At 44.4% G+C, this 15062-nt stretch overlaps 1 pseudogene; it reads left to right on the top strand.

Moving 5' to 3' along the window:
- The first annotated feature begins 9040 nt into the window (after window positions 1-9040).
- LOC102881084 overlaps window positions 9041-15062 on the top strand; it is a 19862-nt pseudogene continuing 13840 nt past the window's right edge.

A 15062-nucleotide genomic window follows, 5' to 3' on the forward strand; every position in this document is an offset into this window, starting at 1 on the left:
AGTAGCAAGGAGAGGCCCACTTGTTGCCTGACCTCCCTGTTGAATATGGGGAGAGGGAGTCTCCCAAGGCCCTCATCCATCAGAGTTAGCACCTGGATCCTGTGTCCTTAGTGACAGTCCCCTATTGGCTTCTCCAGCGCCACACAGAGAACTCATGCACAACTACTGTCCTGGACTACCCCTGGAGAACCGACAGCCTCTTTCTTGCTCACTCCAAGTACCCTGCCTATTGTCCCTGCTGCTGCTATTGAAATCTCCGGCCGGTAGCCACAGGCTGCCCGCTTGGAGTGGGTTCTAACACACATCATGCTGCTCAATCACCAGGATGCAAGCCCGACATCCTTAACACTGGGTACCATTCCTTGCTGTCCCTGAAAGGACAGGCCCATTGCTGAAAATACCCTGGGCCTTGTCTCCCCGAAGCCAGGTTTAGGGGCCCACTTCCCCCAGGGTGTGAACCCAGCCATTACCAAGCTCTCTCTTTCCCCCCCATCCCCTCAACCCCCAGCACACCCCTCTATTTCTGCTCTTCCAGCAAAATTTCTCCTATTGAAGGCCTGGTCGTAGCCTGCTTCTATCCCTGCTTCATCTGGGCACCTTCACCTTCAAATCGCCATATTGCGCTGCGGGCTCTGAGAAGATTCACTTGACGTGAACCCCAAGAAGGAATTTATCTGCTGAGACGGACCCCCTACGGTCAAGGCCCAAATTTTATAAATAATGAGCGCCTACCGGCCATCTGTGGACAGAAGCTTCTTGCTTACTCTGTACATTGAGAGGCAACTCTGAACTCTCCGGCTTCCAACACTACGTTAACTTCTTCGTGCTGAGTTAACTCAGACAGGAAGTTCCCGGCTTGTTCTTTGGACCAATGGACTGATACCTACTCCATCCAATCAAAACAGCACAATTATAGCCTCATCCTAAACCGACCAATCAGAACTGCTCCATAACGACCAATCATGACACGTAATGGAACCTGGGCGGGAAATTTCTGTACAAAATGTGGCCTTCTCATTTCTCCGGCGAGCGCATTTCCGGTTTCTACGGAAGTCTGTGACTCGGTTCGCAAATAGTTCACATGACTAGTGTCTCTCCGTTTTCTAATTTTTTTTTTTTTAATTTCTATTGACTGTCCATTTCGCAGTTGGGAGGATGAGGTGGAGAGAAGGCTTTCACTTGCTGTTTGCTCAGGGACTTAGCTACAGGGCGCCTTGCCTGGAAGCCCGAGCCCTGAGGGCAAAAATAGGAAATCCTGGCTTCCGATGCTGGCTCTCTAGAGAAGAAATCGCGACCGCTGTCAGCAGTGGGCAGCTCCGGGGCTCCCCGCACTCCCTTCAGCAGCGAGCAGGCACCCAGGGAAGCAAGCGCACGGGATGCTGCCAACATCCTCCCAGCAGACCTTTCAGACTGAGCGGTATTTGAGAAGAGAGCCTGACGAAGACCAAGTGACAGGTAGGCCGCAAATGCAGGGTTTTTTTGTAAGGAAACGCATTTAATTACGAAAGGGGTTCATAACAGGCCTCCCCAAGATGGGCCGCTTCGGCATGTGAATTACTTTGAGCGGAAGGCAACGGAGACCCAGTGTGCTTACAAGAAAATTTACCAATCCCTTGACGAATTTAAATTTGGGATCTTGCCCATAAGGCTTATCACTAGATACTTTTGATTTCTCTATAGGGCGGGGCAAACTTCTAGTTACTAAACATCTGCGCTTACCCTTCTGTGAACGACCTTCCTCCCCTCTGAAGCCCTAAGGTGTCTTATCTTATCCTTTGCTCAGAATGCCGAATGTACCTCATTTTCCCTTCTGTCTGAACCTCTCACGTATGTGTGTTTCCCATGCGTATATATGTAGTTAAATTTGGTCATTTTGTCTTGTTAATCTAATCTGTATCCTATCAATTTCATTATTAGATCAACAGAAATAACTTTGCTTCTTCCTTCCCACTCTACCAATGACATTTCCTCATTAGCCCAGGCTGGCCAGCGCTCCCTGCCCCCTACCCCTACGCCAGTCCCAGAAGCCAGTTGGCATGCAACATGGACATGGAGAGTTCTTTCCCAGCGTGACAGTTAGATCTAGACATGGGAGCAGATGCACATTCTCAGGGAAGCCAGGTCCCAAGGCCTTGGCAGGGACCACAGCAGCTGCCCGTTGCCAGCCAGGCTGTGAAAAGGAAGTGAGGCATGGGAGCTGGGCCCTGAGAGGGGCCACCACAGGACCCCCCGAGCTTCCATCAGGTCTTGGCAGGAAGAGAAAACTCTTTTGCTCTTATAGAGAGTAAAGAGAAAGGCAGCATGGCCAGGAGGCCAACTTCTGCCAGTCTTCAGCGGGTGGAGAACAAAACTCTTTTTTCTCTAGGTCCTCGAACCCTCTGCCAGGCCAGACCATTGGTTGGTTCTTTCCCAGCTCTCTTGGCACCAGGAGGTGTAGCAGTCAGAGCTGCCCAGAGCCCATTGAGGAGAGGCCCTGAATAGACACATCCAGGAGGCCCAGGCCAGCTGATGCTCCCTCCAGGAGTCCAAGCCTCACAAGCTTTGCATTCTGAGAGACCTGCATTCACCATCCAGGCTCCATAAGTCCCCAGAACCTCAGAGTTCTCTTATTTAAAATAATGAGGACGTCACATATTTAAAAAAGGCAAAATGCAGCATGCATGTGTAGTGTGCACCATTCAGGGGACATAATATTTATACACATTTGCTCATGTGTGAATAAAGTGTTTCTGGACGGATAAACAACAATTAAAAAAAAAAAAAAGCCTATTCAGGTGGCCTCCAAGAAGGGAAATTGTGTGACTGAGGAACAGGGGAAGAGGGAAACTTAAGACTGTACTTTTTGGAGCTTTAAAATTGTAAAAATTTTCAATTGCTATATATTAAGAAATAGAATTTGAATTAAGTAAACAAAACACAAGGATAACAGTACCTCGCTGGATTGCTCTGAGGATAAACTCATCACCCTATCTCTTTTGGGTACAGTATATCCAATTTTAAGCCCTGGTTCTATGTACTAAATTACTTGGCAAAGTTGCCATAGAGTTTGGCTGAGAGCCAAGGATTTGGCTAAGGTTTGAGGTTAAGATCTTGGGGAAGCTATAAAGCAAGAGGTTCGAGTTCAATTTTTCTTTTAAGAGCGTTGGGTACTGAAGGAGTCTTGAGGATGCACCTTCTAGGTTATGTTTACTACAAATTCAAATTGTATGTCTTGGAAAACCAAGACTCACTTACTGTCTCAGAGTTCTCATTTGCTGCTGTGTGACCTTGGGCAAGTTATTTAACCTCTGTGCCTCAGTGTCCTCATATATAAAAGTGGAGAGTAAAAATAATACTCACATCATAGGATTGTTATGAGAATTAAATGATTTAAAATATGTTAAGTGCTTAGAACAGAGCTGGCCCATAGTCAGTGCTGTTTTGTATATTCTCATGCTCAGTGAAGGGTAGTATGATAAGCTGGGCAGACATGGCTTTAAGTTCCCCCTCCACTAATTACAAGCTGTATTACCTTGGGCAAATGACTTAGCCTCTCAGAGATTTAATTTCTGCATCTGCAAACCAGGCCATGAAGCCAGTGAAGCTTTGGGACTCCTCATCTGTCAAGGCTCTGTACTTAATTTTGTATTTGTAATTTTATAATTGAAATTTAATTTTTTTTAAAAGCCCCTACCTCATTTTTTTTTTTTTTTTAAGTTTCAGGGCCTCAAAAACCTGGATCCATCCCTAAGAAAGGTGATAAAATAAAAATACCTACTAAATGGGAGGTTGTAAAGATTAAATGAGATATTGTATTTAATGACTTAAGATGGTATCCAGCACACAGGAAGCCCCTATTAGTATATAGCAGCGATATTTTTTTAAAATAAGGCTGTGCATTGTTACATGCATAATTACAAATATGTGCTAAGTGAAAATGTATAAAGCAATGGCGACCTGGGTTTAAGCCACACAGAGAAAGGGCTGTACAATCCCATTAACCCTCCTGCCAATGTCCATTCCATTGCCTTTAACACGATTTTTTTCCATTTCTTACAATTTGCATAGCACTTACTTGTCAAAGTACTTTCCATTCATTGTCTCGATTTATCCTCACAACAACCCTGTGAGGTAGGTAGGGCAATTAACACTATCCCAATTTTGCAGATGGGAACACTGAGGCACAGAGTGCTTAAGACCTCGAGGCTAGTTAGTAAAAGCATAGGGATCAGAAACCAGGTCTCCTAACTTCCCATCCCATGTCTTCCTTTTGAGACTGTTGCTATGCATGACCAAGGAGCGGAATGAAGTGAGCAGTGACCCACAGCTTTGGTGCAGGCTGTGCCTATGAATGGGAACCAACATCTCTAAACATTAGAATAAAGCTAGGAAGGTGTGACTAAAGGGTTGGTAACACTCAGATAAATAATTGATCTGAACAGCTCAGCACCAAGCTTCCTGTGGAAACCCAGGCTAAATTAGCTTTGGTTGGTGCTAGTTTCTAGATGCCTAGTTCATGTCTACACATTAACTTCAGCTGAACTTTTACCACTCTCAGGAACTAAAATATCGAGTCAGACATAGAGAATAGAGCTTGCTTTTCTCCTTTTATTCCTTTATACATATAACCATTTCAGGAAACTCAGTTTATAAAAACCCAAATTTTGGAAGAGCAGATAAACCAAAGGATGGTCATTCTAGTTATAAAATGACTCAATGACCATTGTTAGGGACTTTATGTTGTCACTTGATGTCCGAAAAGCAGAGATCCATCTACAAAGCAAACATCATTATTGAGACACCGTAAATGCTTTGAAATCCTGAGAGGACATCCCCTGTAGAGAACATAGGAATAACTGTGCCTTTGGCATCCTGAGCCACTGCAGAAGTACCCAAAGCTGGAGGAGGCTTCTTGCTCTCTGGAAAGCTGAAGACTTCACCATCTCCCAACTAGACCCCAGCCTCTCACATTCCTTTAACTTGAGCTTCCCCCAGGCCAGCCCTATCCATTTGGAATTTTGGAGAATTTCAACTTGATCCTCCTCCAAGAACAAAGCCACACACCATTGAACACATATGGAAGCAGCACTTCCTGCCTCAGCCTCCTGGCCTGGCAAGTTGCCGAGCTGACCCTGGACAAGGTATGGGCCTGAAATCAGATGGCCTCCGGGCGTACCAGGGCAGAACTTACACTCAGCCTGCAGGCAGTGTAGGATGGACGTACGCACTGTCCCTAAAGACTCCTTCCTAGATCCCTTCTCTGTCCCTACCTGACTGTGGCCCCCTCCTCTACTTTCCATGTCTCATCGCTCATGAATCCAGCCTCTTGCCATCCTAACCCAGAGCGTGCGTGAAAAACTCGTCTCTCCTGTCTGGGGACATTTCACACCCACCTTTGTCCTCCCCTCCTGCTTGTGTAGCTCCCTCTGAACATATTCATGTGACCGAAGGCTGCACCTACATTTTCTACACCAAACAGACCTACCAAAAGTAAAGATACCAACACCCTAGCAGTGCTGGGTGACAAAGTGGCAAGGGCGCTGACGCCTTGGACTCCCATCCTAGTCTCCCTGCGTGACCTTGATCGTGTGACCTTAAAGAGTCACATAAAATTTTTTGGCAGTGCCATAAAATGGGGGGAGTGGTATCCATGTGACCCACCTTGCTTGAGTGTTATAAAGATGAAGTGAGTTGCTGTGTGGGGAAGTATCTCATAAGTGGAAATGTATGTAAGGAAGAGAAGTTATGATGCTAAATTTGGAGATTTTCAAGTCCCATCCTGACTCAGCACATTTGCCTTCTGTCTTTGAATGCTGCATGGACCCTTCCCCTTACCCCAGGAAAGACCTATCTGTCTTTATGTCCCAGGCCACTGCTCAGAGAGGTTTCCTCCATGCCTGGTCGGACCACCAGGTGTGACCACCTTCTTCCTGGGATCCTACTCCCCCACTACTCCTGACTTCTTACTCATATCCAGCCCTAGGACAAGCCACAAGAAGCTAGCTCTCTTATGGCTGAACTGTCTGGGAGGCCAGACAGTGACAAATCAGCTTTCCAAAGAAAAATCTCAGAATCCTCATCTTATAAAATGCTTCCAAGAAAACAAAAAGAGTTCTATGGTTGGGAAAGTTTGGGAAATTCTACTGACCCAAGTCTAACCTTCACCTCTCCCTTCCCTATCCATCAAGGAAACATGCAACCTGTCGAGTTGGAACAGCACAGTAGCTAAGGACATAGTTGGGATTTTTTCTATTTGGGTTTTTTGGTTTGTTTTTTTTTTAAGGCAACTTTCAAACACACAAGTAGAGTGAATAGTAAGAGACCCTTTGGCTGTGGCATCACTTTCCACAATCATCATTTAAGATCATGGGAGACAAAGGGTGTGAGAATCAACCTCATATCGGAATTCCAGTCCCACAACCAGTTAGTGCTGGGATTCAATCTCTCTGAGTCTGTTTCCTCATGCATTAAGTGGGAATATTACCTCATACCTGAAAGGGTTGTTCTGGAGTAAATGAAATAAGGTAGCTCTAAGGCACTAGCCAAATGTCCCCGCAAGATAAGTGTTCAGTCAATAATGACAATCACTGCTAGAAGCAAGATCGTATAGACCAAGTGTCTGAGTTCTGGAGCCAGATTGCCTGAGTTTAGTTAGATTCCAGCTCTTACTGCTTCCTAGCTGTGTGACCTTAGACAAGTTGCAAACCCTCTCTGTGCCTTGGTGTTTTCCTAGCAGTACCTACCTCATGAGTGTTTTGTTAGGAAAAATTTTCCCTTTTCTCTTTTCAGTTCTTTGGCTGGTCTAATAATGAAATTGACACAAAAGAAGTTAACAGGAGAAAACAAATTTAATTTCATACACAAGAGAGCTCCAAAGATAGGAGGCTCCCTGAAGTGACCGAAGAAAGAGACTTTTATACCTTTTAGACAAGAAAACAATGTTGAAGAATCTACAAAACAGAGGGGTTTGGGCTTGGGGTAGTTAATTAGAGAAGAAGTAACAAGGTTTGTTAATAGTTTCCTCAGCCTGAATTCCTTGTCTCTGGTGATAAGGATGCCTTTTACCCACCTGGTACGGGGAGGGTACCTTAACATGGGAGATTTATTTCCTGCTTTCAGGGAGATAAAAGAGGGATTTCTTTCCCTCTGAAGCCCAAAAGTGCCTTGCCTCACCCTTAGCTCACACTGTCCTTCTTGCGCTGGCTGTTTCTCAGTAACTTTAATCCAAAATAATCAATACACCAAAGTGGCACATTTAGAGGTGGCAGATTTTGCTCCCCTTCACCCGTTTAGAGCAATGAGGAGAGTGCTTGGCAGGTGGTGGGGGCTCAATAAAGGTCAGTTTTGTTACTGTTAACACAACCTGTTGAATTTTACTCAATTTGGCATTTTGTGAATTTCTTTCACACCTATAAGCATCCTCGTTCTGAAGTGCAATCTGAGTGAGGAGTCCCACATCCACCAGACCACGCCATCAATGCTCCTGCCATGTTATCAGCAGAAATGTCAGACCCGAGACCTCAAGAGTTATGTGTCCTGGCTTGCTGGCTTGGTATGTAGGTCATTCACAGACATCCAGAAATGCTTTTAGGTGAGTTGACACAAGTTAGATAAGCTGGAGCCATAAACCAGGGGAGACTTAGCACTGCTCCTCCCCTACCACCCACTGAACAAAGGGAATCCCAAATCTTGAAGACCTTTGAACTGCTGCTTGACCTTTCACCAAGAGCCTTGCCAGCTGGAAATCCTGGACTGGGGCTCATGGATGAGTCCATCCAGTTCTTCTTGCCAGTGCAGTAAACACACCTAGACCCCTCTAGGCGATGGGCAATGGGGTGACAGGATGCAACATGCCTGATTTTCCCTGGGGCTCTTTGGGCTGGTCTCTTACCACATCTGGACTTTCTTTTTTTGAATCATCGGCACCCAGATAATCTCTAGAATCCCTTCCAAATATTGCCTTTTATGTTTCTATAATTTTGTCATTGATCTGAAATTCTGCAATTCTAATAACCTGATTCTTTTGTCCAAACGAGGCGAGTGAGAGAAATCAAGGGCCTGTGGCTTCTAATGATGAGCGTGATTCTCCTCTCAGACTGCATCTCCCCACCTCACCCTCTACATCCAGATGTTTACCGTAGCTGAAACCACAGCGCTTCCTTAGCTTTCAGACAGTGTGGCTAGCTCATCCCAGCTGACCTGTTGCTTTGTTTATTAGGGAAAAAAAAGCACCCAAAAAAACAAACTGTCAATGTCCCAGACAGGCTGAACCTATAACCTCAGGGAGGGCAGTGCCCTGAGCCTGTGCTAAGGGGAAATCTCAGGGTCCCAAGGAGGAGTGGCCTAGACATCCTGGCTAGATTATCATAAACAGGAAGGAGAGCCCTCTTCCCAGGTTCTGAGCCTTTCACACAACAGTTGAGATGCCATGGTTTTGTTTTGTTTTGTTTTGTTTTTGAGATGCTGAGTTTAAGGTAGCTGTGTGGACAGGCTGAGCAGTTAAAAGGGGATTTGGGTCTGAAGCTCATAAGAGCTGCAGAGAAAGTCAGTGTAGTTTGGACGCACCTCAAAATATACATAGGAAAGAGGTAAAGCCAAACGAATAGATGTGATCATTCAGAGAGGAAGTGGTCAGTGACAAGAGATGCACTGGCTGGTGGCTGGGGAAATTCCAGCACTTAAAAGATTAGCAGATAAAGAAGTCCCAAAAAAAGAAAAAAATAAGAGATAAGAGGGTCAATTCATCTAGAAATTCCAGAGAAAGAGAAGAAAGGAAGGAAGGAGACAGAGAGGGTGGAAATAATAGAAGCAAATATCCATATGTTGAAGAAAGGCAAGAATTTTCAGATTGAAAGGGCGCAAGTGTCAAGGAAGATAAATAAAGGAATAAAACAAAACCCAAACAAAATTCCTAGACTATCTGATGATATTACAGCAATCTAAGGGTAATGAATAAAGTCCTAAAAGTTTCTGGGGAAGAATAAACATCTAACTAGCCTCAAACTTCTCATCAGCCCTGTTCCTGTGGGAGCCACCCGACTGAGGAGCACGGCCTTCTCCTCTCCCCGCCATGGCGTGTGCTCATCCACTGATATCGGTGTACTCCGAAAAAAGGGAATCGTCTGGCAAAAATGTCACTTTGCCAGCTGTGTTCAAGGCTCCCATGTGACCAGATATTGTGAACTTTTCACATCAACTTGCGTAAAAACAATAGACACCCCTATGCTGTCAGTGAATTAGCAGATCATCAAACCAGTGCTGAGTCGTGGGGGACTGGCAGAGCTATAGCTCGAATTCCCAGAGTTCTTCGAGGCAGTGGGACTCATCATCTGGCCAGGGTGCTTTTGGCAATATATGCCGTGAGGGGTGGTGGGGGGGACATGTTTACACCAATCAAAACCTGGCACCATTGGCACTGCAGAGTGAACACAGCACAGAAGATATATGTCATCTGCTCTGCTCTGGCTGCCTCAGCCTTACCAGCACTGGTCATATCTAAAGGTCACCGTATTGAGAAAGTTCTTGAACTTTCTTTGGTGGTTGAAGGTAAAGTTGAAGGCTACAAGAAGACCAAGGAGGCTCTTTTGCTTAAGAAACTTAAGGCCTGGAATAGTATAAAAAGGTGTATGCTTCTCAGCGAATGAGAGCTGGCAAGGGCAAAATGAGAAACCGTTGTCATATCCAGCGCGGGAGACCTTGCATCATCTATAATGAGGACAGCGGCATCATCAAAGCCTTCAGAAATATCTCTGGAATTACTCTGCTTAATGTAAGCAAACTGAACATTTGAAACTTGCTCCTGGTGGGCATGTGGGCGGGCCATTTCTGCGTTTGGACTGAAAGTGCTTTCTGCAAGTTAGATGATCTGTATGGTACTTGGCATAAAGCTGCCTCTCTCAAGAGTAACTACAACCTTCCCATACACAAGCCACTCAGTACTGACCTTAGCAGAATTTCAAAAATCCCAGAAATCCAGAGAGCCCCCTGAGCACCATGCAAGAAGATTCATCGCAGAGTCCTAAAGAAGAATCCACTGAAAAACCTGAGAATCATGCTGAAGCTAAACCCATATGCAAAGACCATGCGTCAGAACACCATTCACGAGAATCACAAGCACTGGGGAGATAAAGCAGCAGCAGCGCTAGAAGCCAAATCAGATGAGAAGAAGGGGATTCCAGGCAAGAGGCCTGTGGTAGGGAAGAAAGGAAAGAAGACTGTTGGTGTTACGAAGCAGAAGAAGACTTTGGTGGGAAAAAAGGCTGCAGCTACCAAGAAACCAGCAGCTGAGAAGAAGCCCACAGAAAAGAAACCCACCACAGAAGAAAAGAAGCCTGTGGCAGAAACTGAAATTAATTTATTCCGCAAAAGTCGAATCACTTTGAGACAGCTCATTTTGAATAAAAACCTGATCAAAGAAGCAGTGAGAAACATGGGGGTGTGTGTAATTTATTCCACAAAAGTCAAATCACTTTGAGACAGCTAATTTTGAATAAAAACCTGATCAAAGAAGCAGTCAGAAACATGGGGGTGTGTGTGGGGGGGGGGGAACATCAGCCACATTAGATTGTAAAAGATATTAGAACAGTGACTTCCAAGTTCTCAGGGAATGTTTTAATCTTACAATCGTATGCCTACCCAAAAGAACAAATAAATTTTTTTTCAGATATATAAGGACTCAGAACATTGACTTCCCGTGTGCCCTTTTTGGAGGTGCTGAGGGGAACAAAGACATAGTCTAGCAAAATGAAATGAGAATTCAGGAAAAAGACATAATGAGATCAAATGAAGAGCACAATGAAGAAAAAAATGGCAGTTGTCCACAGATCTATAAATTTGTGACCCAGAGTAGGAAGTCAAGGAATTCCATGAAGAATCCTTTCAGGGAGAAAGTAGATTCCAATCAACAGATAATGTTTATGACGGAGTATAATCTTTGTCTCCTCTATAAAAAAGGTGGGGCCATTTAAAAAAAAAAAAAAACCTCTAGGAAAGAGTTGTATAAGAAAGTCATGACCATAAATGAAGCAAGCTATTTTTTTCACCGAGGAATAATGTACATATAGAAAAACGCTCAGATCTTAACAGTAAACTCAGTCAGTTTTGACAAACACTGATTTATACAACTATCAAGATGAGGAACATTTTACATCACCCCCAAAATTCCATGTTCTCCACCCCAAAGCAACCGGTCATCAGAAACAAGCTCATTTCGAGAAATAATGGAGTATAAGAAACAGGAGTCCATTCGACCTTGATTCTTAGAACAAGACACTCTCCAAAAAGTGAAACGACAACCCACAGGAGAAAATACTTGAAAAACACATGTCCAGTAAGGTCTAATATCTACAATATAAAGAACTCTTAGAACTCAACAGCAGAAAGACAACCCAATTTAAAAACGAGCAAAGGATTTGAATATATATTTCTTCAAAGAAGGTATACAAATTACCAATAAGCACATGAAAAGATGTTCAACATCATCAGCCACTGGAGAAATGCAAATCATGATGAGCCACTGGAGAAATGCAAATCACGATATACCATTGCACACCAACTAGGATGACTATCACCAAAAAGACAGACACTGAAAAGTGTTAGTGAGGATGTGGATAAATTGGAACTCTCATACAATGTTGGTAGGAATTTAAAATGGTGCAGCCACTTTGGAAAACAGTCTGGAAATTCCTCAAAAGATAAAGCCTAGAATTGCCGTGTGACCGACCAAATCCAGTCCTACATACGTACCCCAGAGAAGTGAAAACATGTTTACACGAAAACCTGCACGTAAATGTTGATAACGGCATTATTCACAATAGCCAAAAAGTGGAAATAACCCAAATGACTATCAGCTTGAATGCATAAGCAAAGTGGTCTATCTACACAATGGAATACTATGCAGCAATAAAAATAACACATGCTACAACATAGATGAGCCTTGAAAACCTTATATTAAATGAAAGAAGTCAGCCTCATAAGGCCACATATTATATGATTTCATTTATATGAAATGTGCAGAATGAGAAATCCTTGGAGACGGAAAGTAGATTAGTAGTTTCCAGGAGCTGAGGGGAAGGAGGAGAGGAGAGTGACTGCTCATGGGTACAGGGTTTCTTTTTAGGGTGGTTATATGATTTCACTTATATGAAATGTGCAGAATAAGAAATCCCTGGAGACGGAAAGTAAATTAGTCGTTTCCAGGAGCTGAGGGGAAGAAGGAGAGGAGAGTGACTGACTGCTCATGGGTACAGGGTTTCTTTTTAGGGTGATGAAAATGTTCTGGCATTAGCGGTGATTGTAGACAACTGTGAATATATTAAAGGCCACTGAATCACACACAAAGGGTAAATTTTACGGAATGTGGAAAAGGAAGGAAGAAGAGAGAAAGGAAGAAAGTAAGGAAAAAGAAAACAAAAGTTTGAGGGAGAAGGGAAGGAAATCTAGGATTTAACTCAGACGTTCATTTTCTCAATGAACCGGTTATTCATTCCACAGACCTTATCTATTATGTGCGAAACACTTAAATGCTTCTTGACCCAGTAGCTGCTCTTTCAACGAGAAGACAGTGGGTTCTGCTGCTTTTGAAGGGGTGTGGGGTTGAGGATTTAAAAAGGGGAAAATTTCCATTGACCCTTCTGAGTGCAGGGGAGCACCCTTGATGTGTTACCATCCTGGGCCATGATGTGTTACTCAAAAGACTTTAAAGGCAGGCAACCTTTTCTTGGCTTCTGCAGTGAGTAGCCTTGCCAGTGACAACATCAGGGCAGCAGTGGAAAAAGACATATTTTCGGTTCCTTGGCAAATAAGTTCTTTTGCCATTTTCCCAATAAGTGACTCATTCTCCTGGAAGCATCTCCGTGGGCACTTCCTGGACACCCACTCACCTGGAAAAACTGAGGTTGCTGCTATCCTAAAGCAGGTCTCCTGCTGCTACCTGCAAATAAGACAAGCAGCCCGTTGTAGGTAGAAATGGCTGCCTTCTCTCTCCACACACTTACCTAACCCCCTGATGGTCTAGGGGACCTGCCCCCAGTGCCAGAGTGAGCTGGAAGGAATATAGATCTCTTAGGGGCTGGAGAACTGGTTAGGACAAAGAGGCCCAATTTAGCATTTTAATGACACTAAGAGACATCCTTATGGCTGCTGAATCTTAACCACAGAGGTGGAGCTTCTCTGGCCATTCCTGGTAGCAGAAGCCATGAAATGCCCAAAGCACAGGACTGGGTGGTGCTGCTTTGTTCCCACTCAGTCACCGGTGGCCACGTACCTTGATCACTATCTGCGAAAGACGTTCCACTTTTGGCCTTTGAAATGCCCCGTGGAAAATTTGAGAGGTCTTGCTTCCCAGCACCCTCTAGTGGCTAATTGGACCCAGTGCTTTCTCACCTCCCCTCAACCACCCCAGCTCTGGTTCTAGTCTATGAAAGGAAACTTCTGCAGTTGCTCAAGAAAATGTATTTTAAAAAATCGCAATTACATAGGATAAAGCATGTTATTTGTCTGCTGGCAAGGTCCTCGGTGTGTATAGTTGTGTGTCGTGTGTGTGCCCAGCTCCCCTTGCTGTATTTTCAGGAGTTTCCTAGGGCCTTAGAAGAGGGACCCACCAGCCAGGCCAGGATCCTCTGGCCCTTGTGTTAAAAACTGACTATGGCTGTAGCCACTGCTGTCAGTATTTAGGATCTCACTGCCCAGTGTTCCAGTCACTGGGGAAGTTTCAGAAGCTGTTGTCCTCTTTAGCCAGGACTGGCTGAAATTCCTGAGCGAGGAGGAGGTGCTGTGGGGAGTGACAGACAGCTTCCAGGCTGGACCCCAGAGTCCTGGCAGAAGGATCTCTTGTCCTGTGACCTTGTCATCATCTGACTCAGTCTCTCAGTGGTGCCAGCATCCATAGCATGTTTGAGAATGTCACAGTGCACAAGGTCAATGAGCTCCTCATGATGCAGTCAGTCTGGTCATCGAAATCTCCCGCATTTTGTGAGTTCCTACTATGTGCAGAGCCCTTTTCAGGAACCTTTAAAGAGTAGCAAACAGTGTCCTTGTCCTCTAAAAACATATAGTCTTATGGGGGGTGGGAACATGAGTACATATGAGAAAATAACTAAAATTCCGTTTAATTCCATTAAAACCAGTTGAGCACTTGTGTAAGGAGTTGCATAAGGCATTCTAGTTGCTTTCAAAGAGCTTAGTTAGAATGTGAGGGAAACGAGAATGGGGACTGGGACAGTATTAAAATCTAAGGGTCAGTGGCACAAAGTGGGGTGAAGTCATGCCTGCCTGTGTACCAACCAGGACTCGTTCTGCTGCAAATGCCTCTAGTCAGCTCAAACTCACACAAACCAAAAAAAAAAAATATCGACTGGTTCATGGAAAGCATCGAAAGGGTAGGAATGAGCCAGCCTTAGGGGCAGCTGGATCCAGAAGTGAAGCAACAGGAGAAGTCTCTCTCCCCTTCCCTCCATCTGCCCATTCTCTAGGCTTCTCCTTTCCTGTGGCTTACACAGAAGAACTTTCTCAGCAAAGCAGGAGAAAGGTCCCAGGCAGACCTGAACCCCTGCCTTTGGCTCTCTACCAAAAAAGAAATCTTCCCTTCTGCTTCCATTCAAAAGAAGAAACACAAACAAACAAAAACCAGAAAAGGACTTGATATGCCCACTCTCCTGGGCAGAATGGGATGGGGTACTGTTACCGGTAGCCTATCTAGAGCCAGATATTGGAGCAGGTGAGAAATGTCCCTCAAAAGAAAGGGGAATGTAGCCTTGACTGACAAAACAAAGTAAACCAGTTGAAGCCTTGTAACCATTTTTCTGGAATGAGGGTCCACAGTTTTTAACCAACGGTCGAAGGAAGCCCTAACCCAAAACTTAGTTCTAGAAGTAATCTTGGTCACTACCCAGTTAAACTGTACCATTTTGTAAAAGGGAACACTGAGGTGCAGAGAGTTTAGGTAATTTGCCTAAGATCACATAACTATAATGGGATTCCATATCGATTTCATATAAGTCAAGGATGGGGCTATATGAGAAGGAAGGATCAAAACCTGATCTGAAGGTTAGAGTCAAGACATTTTAATATTATTATTATTATTA

Source organism: Pteropus alecto, unplaced genomic scaffold, assembly GCF_000325575.1.
Source record: "Pteropus alecto unplaced genomic scaffold, ASM32557v1 scaffold60, whole genome shotgun sequence".
In the NCBI taxonomy this organism is placed as follows: domain Eukaryota; kingdom Metazoa; phylum Chordata; class Mammalia; order Chiroptera; family Pteropodidae; genus Pteropus; species Pteropus alecto.